The sequence below is a fragment of the Leptonychotes weddellii genome, chromosome 6, assembly GCF_054177405.1.
Source record: "Leptonychotes weddellii isolate Sample4059 chromosome 6, ASM5417740v2, whole genome shotgun sequence".
NCBI lineage: Eukaryota > Metazoa > Chordata > Mammalia > Carnivora > Phocidae > Leptonychotes > Leptonychotes weddellii.
In genome coordinates, this window is record NC_138374.1 from 127,686,639 (window position 1) to 127,699,967 (window position 13,329).

The 13,329-nt window shown below is 43.5% G+C and overlaps 1 long non-coding RNA gene across 1 annotated transcript; it reads right to left on the bottom strand.

Moving 5' to 3' along the window:
- Positions 1-374: 374 nt before the first annotated feature.
- LOC115936695 (uncharacterized) lies at positions 375-12,903 on the bottom strand. The gene is made up of 3 exons (XR_004072095.2): positions 12,849-12,903; positions 1,660-1,905; positions 375-853 (listed from the first exon to the last, which is right to left on the bottom strand). It is a non-coding gene; the product is annotated as an uncharacterized LOC115936695 (long non-coding RNA).
- Positions 12,904-13,329: the final 426 nt, after the last annotated feature.

The following is a 13,329-nucleotide window of genomic DNA, read 5'->3' on the forward strand; positions in this document are numbered from 1 at the left end:
GATCTACAGCCTACCCCATAACTTACCCCAACGGTTGGAAATAATATTAACTGACCCCCTCATAAGCGTCAGAAACCAGTTGCTTCTCACTACCAATCATCTATTTTTGGAAATAACTGCAAAGCAAGCATATGGCCAGTCCTAGCTCTCACTCTTAAAAGCAATGCCCGTTGGTCTTTCGTCTGCCCCTCATTATTTGGTTCTCTTTCCTATCCACCCACCCCCTCGTATGACTTTAGCCCTAAGGACTGTTTTTCCTCTCTTCATTCCCTCCCCACCCCCAATCCTTACCCTTGTACCACAGCAAACCACAGCTTACCTATGTGGAATGCAGAAGAAATGTTTTCCTTTTGATATTAAAAAGTCCTCCCACCAATTAAGTAAACATTGGCCACACCGCAGAGCTGGTATGTTATTGCAAAGCACAGGAGAGCACAAAGCCGGAGTTTTTGCAGAGCTGTGTCAAAAGGAACCTCAGGCTTTGGCCTCACCTCCAGGGAAGAGATGAAAACACGCTATGCACGTGTCAGAATGCCAAGTGCAACCATATGCATGCATTGCTACGGTGTCAGAGGACATGACTGAACAACGGGATCTTCTTACCTATTTGCTCATGGGATTCCCTCTCCTCCTCCCAGATGGGATCCAGGCTCTGATCAAACATGGTGCTCTTGGAGGTTTGTCTCTGGCGACAATAGGTGGACCCTGGAACCCTGTGGTCAATGGGGCACTTTCATAGTCCTGGGCTTCAGGGACTGCGGAACAGAAGGCTGAGAGCCAGACTCTGCCACAGGCATCAGCCAAGTGCACATCTTTCCCGAATTTCTGAGGGTCATGACGTTCTTAACCACAACTGTAAAACAGGAAGGTGGGACGAGGAAACATTTAAATGATTCTTTTCAGCTCACCTGTGGGTCAGTGTGGACAATTTGCAACTGTCTGAGATGAAGTTTCAATATTCAGTCATGCATCATTGAGCCAAGGCTGTCTATTCTCAGGCTTCACAGAGGGAATGTGGCATGCTGCTCCCGCTCTCTGTCTGATGTGCCTAATGGTCCAGGAGGCCGTTTTGACTCCCCTTCTCCATCTCCCCATCCCTTAGAAGAGACAATTCCAATTCTTCAACAGAGCCTCAAAGAGGACCCAGAAATAATAAGGTCCCCATGTGAAAAGTCGCCTGTGGTACCCATAGGGATTCCGCCAGTTATTAATAAAAACACCGCACGGAAGGTTTCCATTTTTCCCCAGTTTCTCAGTATGTGGTTACTTTTGTCCACGGCATCCAAGGGCGAGTTAATTTTATTAAGAACATTATGAGACGGCTAGCATGTCAGAAGTTGACACTACTCTCTCTCCAGTCCTCTATTCTTGGTAACATGGTTACATATCAGCTGGCTCCAAAAGCCAGTTGCGCCTTTTTTCAATCTAACAACCATTCTGTGGATAGCATTTGTTTTCCATTGCTGCCAAAGAGACAATCTGGCTCTCATTTCCTTTGAAGAAGCGCCCATTCTGATGAGTCAGGTCTACAATGGGAATAATTAGGTCAAATAAATGAGCCCTTCCAGCTGCCTGTGGCACCACTCGACACCCCCATGTTGCAGATAATGGAGACAACGTGGGAGCAAAAGCAGAGGTTATCTGTTGAGTTATACCCACCTCTTGCCCAAGGGACGTTATCAAAACGTACGCAAGGTAATCACGGCTCCTCTCTTTGCATCTGGAAAAGTGAAAATGGATCCATAAAATCGTGTGGTGGTCCCACTGCCTTCCCAGTCTACAAGAGAGGGCTCCTATCCCATGAGGAAATGCAAACCAGCTGGAAGGTCTCAAGACAGGCTTCTGCGTTGTGTCCCATTTGTCCTCATGGGCTCCCAGTCACCTTCTCCTGGGCTGTCGTGTCCACTGGCAGGAGAGAGAGGAAATTCAGTGAGATTGGAGTCATACACCAGCTCTTGTTAATGCTCTGCTCAAGCTGGTATGTGCAGCTCATCACTCAGGCAAGACACTCACGTAGTCTATCAGTTTGCTCAACAACCTATACACATGGCAGGAGATGAACCTGGGCTCGGATTAGAAACGCCAACCTGTTACCCAGATTCGGGAGTTCCCCCACCCAGATCTGGGTGGCAGGAAGTGGGGAATAGAGAGAAAAACCTTTATAAGGTAGTCTTTCATCCAAGAGGCTCATTACTCAGGGCAGGCGGGGAGGAATCTTTGTTTCTCCCTCATCTCTCTCCTTTTTTTAACTTTATTAAACCATCTGGAAATTACTATAATGTAGGAGCTCTCAAAAGTTGCACCACCAAATCCCACCAACCTGGGATGTTGTACCTAATGTTGATTAGGGTCACGGACCTCAGGCAAGGGTTAATGACACATCTCACCCTACATCAGCCTGACCAGGCCAGGTGCTCTTTCCAAGCAGCATGTTCTCGTAAAGATCCCACCACTTACTTTTAAATCAAAACCACCATCTGAAGCCTCTCATGCAAGTGATTATTTTGAGTTGTGGTTGATTTGTTTCCCCACAGGTTCCATTATTTTGGATTATGCCAGCTCTACAAAAAATGAGAAACTTCTTCTCTGAAAAAATAAAAAGTTAGGGGCGCCTGGGTTGCTCAGTCGGTAGGCGTCTGCCTTCAGCTCAGGTCATGATCCCAGGGTGCTGGGATTGAGCCCCGCTTCAGGCTCCCTGCTCCAAGCGAAGCCTGCTTCTCCCTCTCCCACTCCCCCTGCTTGTGTTCCCTCCCTCACTGTCTCTCTCTCTCTCCCTCTGTCAAATAAATAAATAAATAAATTTTAAAAATAAATAAAATTAATTAATTAAAAATAAAAAGAGAAATTCAGCTGACATTGAAGTAATAGGTAGGAACAAAACCATTGCTTCCCAGTCCTTCATGCCTACAGGGATGGACGCATCTCACGCCTACCAGATGGTGGATGATGCCCGAGTAGAAGCCCAGGAAGGACAGGATAGCTGTGAGCCTCAAAAATGAGCCCATTTTCAACTGCTCTGGGGCAATTGATGTCAAAATCAGCGTACCATAAAATATCTTTCATTCAGTCACCCAGGAAAGAGGATCTCATAACCCTAAATGAAGAGGAATTACTTTTTTCTTTTTTTTAATCTCCTTCTAGCCTTTAAACAATCTCATTCACTTGTCTTGCCCTAATCTAACTTCCTCTCCTGGGATGTGTCTGCAAGGCTCATTACTAAGAAATGCTGGCATCAGCCACATCATAGGCTTAAGACTCCAGCACCTCTGCTTCCATGAGCAAACCTCAGCTGTTGCAAAGTGAAGCCATATTTCACCTCCCCCAAGAGGCCAGATCTAAGCTATAGCACAAACTCCAGAAGGATGGGCAGATGCGGGGTGAAGAAGGGAGACTCCCTCACTGGGGCAGGGGAGCTACTGTAGGTCCCCTGCCACCCCGTGGAGCACACAGCTAGCTTTGTTCTGCCATCCCAGGCCAGAGGTGCAGCATGGTTCATGCATACACCAAGTTCAGTATGTGCTTTAGGTCAAGGCAGGAGTGGTGTGCTCACACGTGCAGCCACTGAAGCCTGGGATGGGGCTCAGTGAGGCGAGGAGAGGGAGTCGAAATCGAGCAGGGCCCATTAATTCATCGAGCAGGCCCTTGTCTGAGCTGGCTGGATTAGAAATGAATTCCCAGCAGGGTGGCCTCATGGCGCTGCTGCTATAATCGGGGTGGGGACCTCAAAGAGTTTTAATTGCTGGTAATACAAATGGAACAAAACTTTAAAATGCAGTTTCCTCCTGGTTCCCCCCACCACAACCACCCTGTGTCATCTTTAATCTGCATTTGGGAGGATATTAAGATTTGGGGTATATCAAGAGTACAGAGGAGAAGGAAAATCCTGTGATGTGAAATATTCTTTAGCAAGAAAAGCAATCGGAGAAGTGACTATAAATCCACTTCCGCTGTTTGTTCTCTTTTCTCTACCTCTGATTCCCCCCAGTAAATAGTAAAAAGATGATGGCTTTGGAATTCATGTTTTTACTGGAATTGGAAGGAGCTTTATCAAAAGAAGTCCAGAACGCTCCCTTTTCACCTGAAGGAGGACAAGGCACCCCCCACCACCACCATTGGAGTACCAGGTGGGGGGGGGAGGGGGAGCACTGCTGATAAGCTCTTAGCAATTCCCCTATTTGCAGACACTAAAGAGCCTTTACTTGAAAACTGGTGAATAAGTTTTCTTTTGTGTCATGAGAATAGGTGACCTTTTCCCCCTGAATTCCCATCCTGGGGGCCAGGGAAGAGAGCCCAGGATCCCTTCTCTTGGCCTTCACACCGTGGGAAAGAGTATCTAGAGTTTAAAAGCCTGATAAATGCCCTCGAACAGCTTTGAAAATCACTCAGCGTGAGCACTTGCCCCCTGAACAAACATCCACGTTGTATCGCGACAGGCATGCCTCAGGGTCTTTGACCCAGTCACAGACACAGGGCCAATTTCCTTTGTCAATAGATTCATGCCACTTGTCTCGCTCCTGAAAACAGTTTCTAAAGAATTCTCCAGTGAAGTCAGTTTCCTAGGAGAATCCATCACATCTCCCCAGCAGATATTTCTACCTTGCAAACCATTAGATAAAGAACAAATTAGTCCTCACGGTCGGCCTCCCCAGCCCTTCCCCAGTTCACTACTTAAATCACTCTACTTTCTCAGAGGATCTGAAGCAAGCTTTCAGATCAGAGCCCTCCAACCAAGAGCCCAAGTACATAACTCATAAGAACAATCGCCCAACAACTGTTTCTTCAATTTCTCACATCTGGTATCTGCTCCCTTGTGAATGGGACAGCCACCAGCAGGAAGGGTTAGGGTGGGAGTGAGTTAAGTCTCGAAAAAAAAGAGGCGATGGAAAAGCAGAGAGATCAGAACTGTCCCAGGAGGCAAGTGTCGGTCAAGGGCTCTGAAACCCTTCACATAGGTCTTTCTACTCTGTCTTGATTTTGTCCATCTCTCCAATTTTATGTACTGGCCACCCTAGAAACTATGAGCTCTGCCTAGCCAGTTACAAGCAACTGCTAGTTACTTGAGAAAAGAGTCTGTTCCTCGGCAGAATCAGAACAAAATCGACTTTGATTTGGTTGGTATCCCGAAACTGAATTAAGCATCGTTAATGGCATGGTATGATAAAAAAAAGCACTGACTTAGACGTTAGGGAAGCCCGAGTTGTGTACTTTGCCTCTGCTGCTTGTCAGGCAGTGTGGCTACTCACCGAGTCTCTGCTTTCTGCTTTGTAAAACTGAAAAGATGACACCACTTACCTTGTATGAGTCAAATAAGAATAAAATGAGAAAAAAACAAAATGACAGTAGGTTTTTAACACACTTGATACAGTGTCATAGTAAATAGTGTCTAGTTCCCTCTATCTTTGATGTACATACAACTATAACCAGGACCCCATCATTAAACTGGTTCTGACATCTTGACTTGTCGTGGTTTCCTTTATAAGAGTTAACAAACAATGCCAGTCGCCAGCCCCGTTACCCATAATCGTTGTAATATTGATGCACCAAAATAATAACATGGTAAATTATAAAGGCAAGTCATTTCACACAAAAGGAGGAAAGGAAAGGCTGGAAAGAGATGAGAAGTAAATTCACAACTTTAGCAGCGCAACCTCTCAAAGAAAGAAGTTTTCCTGTATTTTAATATGTCACTTTAACGTAGAGTATAATATTATAGAAGAACATTTTATTAAATTATAGAATTTCAGGGTTATAAAGCCCAAATCCTTCCACTGATACCTGAATACCATGTGAAATACTTTTTACTTTTAATTTACTCTTTAGAGTACTTTTTTTTAAAGGCTATTTGAGGATTCCCTGAGGTAAGCAAGATGGTCACAATCCAGGAATAAGAGGTTTGAAGTCATGAAGGCAGGTAACTTGAGACAATCCTCTTGGTTCATATGTACTGAACTGTAACTGGATATATGCCCTATAATTTCTCTTTGGAAGAGATGGGGGGGATAGAAGAAATTTACAAATCTAAATGTGCTCCCTCGTGGGCACAGCCACTGTGGACTGCAGACTGACCATGCAGTGAAGGGTGAAGTTCAGCTAGTTCATGTGGCCCAGAGTCCATGGCGTCCAAGTCCCCTGGGGTAGATGGCTTGGTGGTGGTGGGTATGGAAAATGGGGCTCCAGCCTGAACTCCTGAATAGAATCTTTGAAGACGGTTCTGAAATTAGCATTTTGCACAAAAATTCACATTTTTCATAAATTCTAAAAGTGAAACCCTATTTATAATGTGAAAAAAAAGTGATGAGACAAAGCATTATACTCATCACTGGAAAGAGGCAAAGGAGCTTACGTATTAATGGAGAGAAAGAGGAAAAACAGAAAGCCAGTCATCTTAACGTGCAGATGTGTCATAACGTGTCACTTAAAAAGCACCCATGTAACTCATTCCCAACTCAACTGCCTCTGGGAGAATCCGATTAGAAATATCACCCTGTGCCTCTAAAATGAGTCTCAAAGTTTAGTCACATTTAAAATAAAAGAATAGAAGCAGAAAATATTCATTTGCCTCAATATAATACTCAAACACTCAATACTACTTTTTTTTAAGAGTCCAAACATGGTGTTCTTTAGCAAAAGAAAAGCCTACTGGGAAAATGATATTGTTTTGCTGGGTCTGAATGCATCTTTCTAGAAAACCAACTATGCTGCACTCAGCCACAGGAGGATAAATTCTTCAGAAAGAATCTCAGCGAGTTGTTTAACTTAAAATCACAAGCAGAAAATTTTTTTAATTTCCAGGAAAAGGAATCAGCACCCTCTTCCAGTTCATTGAGAGATGTGGGAAGTGCGTGTCATATTTACCAAAGGGTAAATGCTTCCTAACCATTCTAACGAGAGCTCCTGAGAACCTAGCTTTCAGCTTTATCACAAGTTAAAATAAAAAGAGTAAAAACATATAGGAATCCAAATTCACACCACCCATGAAATGAAGTTTGTAATTCCACCTTGGCCATTAGACCACAAACCCTTTCCTTATCAACAGTCTCTTCCACCTTCCTCATTCCTATGTCTTCATCACACCCTTAACAACATGCCATCCATCTAAAACCAGACTGAGGAGATTATTGTCCTAAGATAATGAGATAAAAGTGAAGATAGAGTACTACAGAATCCTTAGAAATTAGAGGTAATATCTACCTGGGGCTATCAAAAAAGAGTTCATAAAAATAATATTTTTAAAGAGTCCTGATAAGAAGCATGAAATTAAACAGAGATGACCGAGAAAAGACATTACAGACAGAGAGAATATGAGACAAAACATGAAGGTCAAAGATGAGAGACACGATTAAGGGAGGCCATGGCTCTCTTGCCACTTGCTCTCCACATATTTTATCAACCTTCATATCTTCTATTAGACTCCTTCCATATCTCTCCAATCTTCACTTGACATTCAATTCTCTTTATCATTGTTCTAATTTATAACCTCGGTACCTTTCTCCACCTAGTCGGTTGTGACAATCTTCCAACCATTTCTTCATCTTTGGATTAATCTATTCACTCCTTAGTTTAACATAGATTAAAAGCAGGATTGGGTCCCCCAGTGTCTATTGTATAAACCCCTACGTCCTTACTCTAGCATTTAATGTCCCACTCTGTCATTCTAGTTTTTGGTCTCAAAGTTTCCCTTAACACAGATACACAGCAGTCAGGGAACAAGTGAAGAAGTCGGGTAACAAGAGGACTGAATCTCAATTAAACAGCCACGGATGACCTTTGAGAGCCCAGTCTCAACAGAGTGATGGGAGTGAGCCACAGTGGATATGGAAAAGAAAAGGAAATAATGAGGAATAAAGGTGAGCCTAAGAGGCGAAAATAGCTAGTACAGATAATTCTTTGGGGGAGCTAGACAATAAAAGTAATATGAATAATAGGATGCTATGCTAGGGGAGTTAGGAGGGCCAAGGAATGACTTCTTGGTGGTGGTGGCAGTTGTAGGTGGCATTGTTAGTAGTAGATGGAGGTGGTGGTGTTACTGTTTGTGGTGGCTGGGATCAGGAGAGAAGAGACCGAGTCGCCAGATTTCCTATCCAAAATCACAGCAAAAATGAGAGGTGCTCACCCACAACCAGAGAAAAGTGAAGGACAAGTCAAAAGCCCTTACCAAGCCAACAGTCTACAGAGAAATCTTAAAAACATTTATAAGAACCATAGCTTTGAGTAGAAAAATTATTTTGGCATATTTTGGGAGAGGAGGGGGCGATATCAATTAAATGTAAACCTATTTATGTATTTGTTTATTCCCCAAACTTGTTCCAGAAAGAATCTAAGGCAGCCACAAAGTGCTAGGTGCTGGATAAAAGCCACCACATCCTGGAATATGAGCTAAACTCCCTTGGCCAACAGTGCTATAAGACCCAAGCAAATAGATCGTAAACAAAGAGCTCAAAGCACCAAGCTCTTAAACAGAAGGAATAAAACTGAAGGACCATGATGAGGAGGGGCAGGTCCCCCAGGTATACCTGAGTGCCAAACTGGTTCCCACCACATCAAAAGCCATGGCACAGCCCCTAATTCCAATTGCTGAAACATTTTAACAGCTGGGAATTAAAATAAGCTGTCAGCCAGCTCAAAAAGATTTTTTAATTCAAAATAAATCAGGCTAACAACCTGCAGATGTTTGGAAAGAAAATGTTTGGGTGACTCATTTTCAAAACCCAATTCCCTAACTTTCCCATTTCAGGGTTTCTGAATAACTGCTACCTGCCCTTCGTGTCTAATCATGAGACACACTGTTATGCTGGCATTGTGAGACTTAATAGTGCTCTAGTGTGTTGATGGTCATGGGTTCCATCTGGTAAGCTAAGCTGAAATCTGAATTCAAGGGCATGGAGTTGGTCAGATTACTGAACGTGTTGCTAGGTCTCGGGATCTCCAGAAATCCTTCCATCTCTAACAGGAGATAGAGATACTCAAAAGTTCTGCCCAAAAGTCTCTGTGCTTAGGTTTGCATTAACCTTTGTGCCACATTTCTTAGGGAAAAAAATGGGATCATCTCAGCATGGGTCGAATGACAGAATAGAAACAAGGAGAGAATAAAACAGAAGAAGAGGCTGCAGAAGCAATGAATACTATCACAGACTCAAGACAAATGGCAAAGAGAAATCAGCACCTCAGAGCCCCGTCTGAGGACAACGTGGGAGGTGCACGCATCAGTGGAGGAAGAAGAGGAAAGCTTCAGCTCCTCCACCTGAGAACCACCTGGGTCAATTCCAGTCAGCCTTTTTCAGCTGGCAAATATAAAACAAACCATAATAATACAGTACTAAATCTGATCATAAAATCTGGGAGCTGTTGGTCATCAAAGCGATGAGGTAGAGGTATGAGATTGCTGCCAGTGGGGTGGGAAACTCTTCACCCATTCATATTCAGCAGGTGATTTTTGCCCCTTCCAGAAGGACTTCCCTTCTCCTTTACCTTCCCAGCAGTTTAGGCCGTTATAATGCAGTGCCACAGATTGGGTGGCTTGTAAACAACGGAAATGTATTTCTCATAGTTCTGGAGGCAGGGAAATCCAAGATCAGGGTGCTAGCATGGTCAAGTTCTGGTGAGGACCCTCCTCTGGGTTGTAGATTGCTGGCTTCCCGTGTATTCTCATGTGGGGGAAGGGGTAAGAGAGCCCTGTGGGGTCTCTTATAAGGGCACTAATCCCATTCATGAGGGCTCTGCCCTTACCAGAACCTGGTCCCCTTACCAAAGTTCCCACTTCCTAATTCCATTGCATTAGACATGAGGATTTCAACATAAGAACTCTGGGGACAAGTTCAGTCTGCAGCGCTCTCCTGGCCTCAAGTCACCAATGATGGGAAGCTAACTGGGGCCTCTGTTTCCAACTTCCCTGTACACCCATAGGCGTTTCCATGTTCCCCCGCTGAGGGTCTCACACCCAGCAAGCACAACAACGATCTGCCTCCAGGTCTATCTCCCACTTCATTTTTGAAAGCAAGAGCTATGTCTTGCCATGCATCTCCAGCACCCCACACAGGGCCTAGCATTTAGGAAGCAGTCAGTAACTATTTGCTGAATTATTCAGTCCAGTTCATTACAGAGAAAATTATTATTTTTAAAGAGAGTAAGCTGAAAAGTCTCAAAAAATGTTCTTTAGATATGTACATTTTCCCAAACTTTTGATGACCTGTCCTCAATTAAAATGACTTCCAAGACCAGAAGCCGAAAAAATAATAGAATGCCTTGAACTAGAGGTTGTTTGATTAAGAATCAGAAGATTTCTTAAGACACATAAAACACTTATTTCTACCTTTGGAGCTTCCACATTCTCACTGCTACAGCGAATAGCAGTCTCCCTGAATCCCTTTCAGCCAGAATTCAACACAAACAGAAGGTGAAAGGTCATAGATGCTTAGCTCTAAGAGAAGAAAAGGTGAGCAGGAATGATGTGTTCCCTATTTCATCCTATTTGCTCTTCTCATCACACCGATCTCATTGAGAAAGGGGTAAAGAGTCCCTACTCAGCCAGCCATCTTAGGTAGGGCTCAAGCCCATCTCACCAAAGAGTCAACGTCCTTGATGAATGAAAACCAAATGACTATCAAGAGTGTATTCTTTTCCGGCAAGGGTCTATGGCCAAAAAGACATATGCTGAGCTTGATTTGCTTCCACGTTACAGAAAACAGATTTTCTCTAGCCATGATTATTTCCAATCTAAATTGTCAAAATCCAGTACTTTTATACTTGACTCCACTACTTACTAGTTCTACCACCCTGGACAAGTCATTTCATTTAGTTACTTAGGAAATATCACTTAAATTCCTGCTATATGCTAGGCACAATGCCAAAGGCTAGAGATATAATGGATAGATGGATAGAAATGTTCTTTGACCTCACAGAGCGTAGATCTGTTTCTCCCCCATCTTAGCACCCCCTAGTGGTAAACTTGGGTTCCTGATACAAAGGGTTCTAATTAGGAATAAATGAGGTACCAATGACAGGTGCCAAATGCAGTACCTGGGAAATAATATGGGCTCATTAAATGCAAGAAACTATTATTATGATTAACCAATAAGTTGATGTCAAAGTTTTATAAACCATAAAATATAATACAATTATTCCCATTATCATTTCTATGATAGCGAATTTTTAGAACAAATTGTTAAAATAAAGCCAGTATTATATTCCCAACAATTAGAGATGCAGCATTTTATACACATTTAAGCTTCACACGTGGCTGTTCTGATAGCCTAGGCACACTCCAGACCTAGGAAATGTTTTCAGGTTGCCCCATCTCCTACCACTCTACACAGGGCCAGCTACACCCAACGGCTTGCGAGTCCCTGCTGTAACAGGCATGTCCACCCTGTACTCCAAGGGCACCCCGTGCAGACTGCAGTTTTGTGGCCCCATTACAGTCTGCCTCCTCACCCAGAGCTCAGGTCTTTGAGGACAGGAATCATGTTCTCTCTTAGCTTTCTTTCCCTCACAGCTTCTCAGTCAGTTCCTGGTATGTAGTAAGGATTTGGTCCATAAACGTGCATTATTTTAAAAGTAATGATTAAATGAGGGGTGCCTGGATGGCTCAGTCGGTTAAGCATCTGCCTTTGGCTCAGGTCATGATCTGAGTCCCACATCGGGCTCCCTGCTCATTGGGACCTTGCTTCTCCCTCTCCCTCTGCCGCTCCCCCTGCTTGTGCTCGCTCTCTCTTTCTCTCCCTCAAACAAGCAAATAAATAAAATATTTAAAAGTAATGATTAAATGAATCAACAAGAGGGAAAAAATAGAATATATTATTTATGCCTTAATCATCTACTTATCTGTAAAATAAATCACATTAAAAGAGTATATTTTCTATTCAGTTAGAATTCAAAAAGCATTTAATAAACACACAATTAACTATTGTGTGCACAACCATGTGGGAGACCTTAGGAGTGACGTAAAAGTGACAGAAACGCTGCACACACAGCTCACAAAGTCTCCAACTTCGGAGGCTACAAAAACCTTTGGAATTCATAGTATTCAAAGCTATCATTTTGTGGGTCATGAAACTGAAGTTCACAGTGTTTGACTTGCCCAAGATCAAAAAAAAAAAAGAAACAATGACCACTAACATATCTTGCATGGTTCCCAGGTGCCAAACGCTTCCCTTGTATTATTTCCTTTAATTCTCAAAACCACACAATGAAACAAGGGCTATTATTGTCCCCATTTCACTGATGAGGAAACTTAGTATTAAGGAGATTAAGTGACTCGCCCAAGACAAAGCCAAGTCTAAGAAGGAGGCTGTGTGACCCTCTGTCCATTTCTCGTGCCACCTCCCCACACTGACTGAATAACCCGAAATTATCCCAAGGCCATACGTGAGCAGAATTCCAAGCAGGAGCGCCAGCTAACCTGGCACCTCTCAGCCCTGTGGAGAGTGACATCAGCAGTGACAGAGACCATGGGCTTCCACAGTTCCTCACGCGCAGGCTTGGGACTTCTCATCTGCCTTGTTATTTATTAAATGAGATTCTGGTTACTTTCGTAAAAGGAAAAAAGAAGGTGTTCTTTCTCTCTCCCTGCCCCCACTTCCCTCCCTCCTTCTCTCTCTCTCTCTCTCTCTCCCTCCCCCTTCTTTCCTTCCATTCTCTCTCTCTCTTCCTCTCTCTTTCTCTCTCCCTCTCTCTCTCTCTTCCTCCCTCCCTCTTTCTATCTCTGTCTCTGTCTCTCTCTCCCTCTCTCCCCACCCCGCCCCCCGTCTCTTTCTCTGTCTCTCTCTGACACAAAAAGAGAGACAGACAGAACATGTGTGGGGCCACAGGCTTAGAATCAGACCATCCCCCCAAGCCACGCATTCACTTACTTCACCAGAGCAGGACCTGCCAGAGTCCACTGTGAAAAACTGCCTCATTGCCCCCCTCCTCCTCCCCCAGAGGCCATCAAAGTCTTTGGTTAGGGAGTTAAACTCCTCTATGAGACACTTCTGCCACCTAGTGTGAAGAGATCTAGAAAAAATAATTTAGGTGGATAGCAGAAGAAACACAATATAACCCCAAACTGCAAGACATTTTCAAATAAATACCATCTACTTACCCCAGACTATTTTAGAAGTTACAAAACAAATGAGCATTTATAGGTCTGATGCAGTAGATTGAGGCCATGATTTTAAACCAGCCGAAAGCTTTTTGACAATATATTGCAAAAGAATGTACCATGAGCATAAGTTCCAAGATAGGCCACAGTCACTTTGAGTTCAAAATCACGTGTACAAACTACGAACAATTTCAACTCAGCAGGGACCAATCCAATGAGATTGTATTGATATCTACTAAGAAATTGCTTTT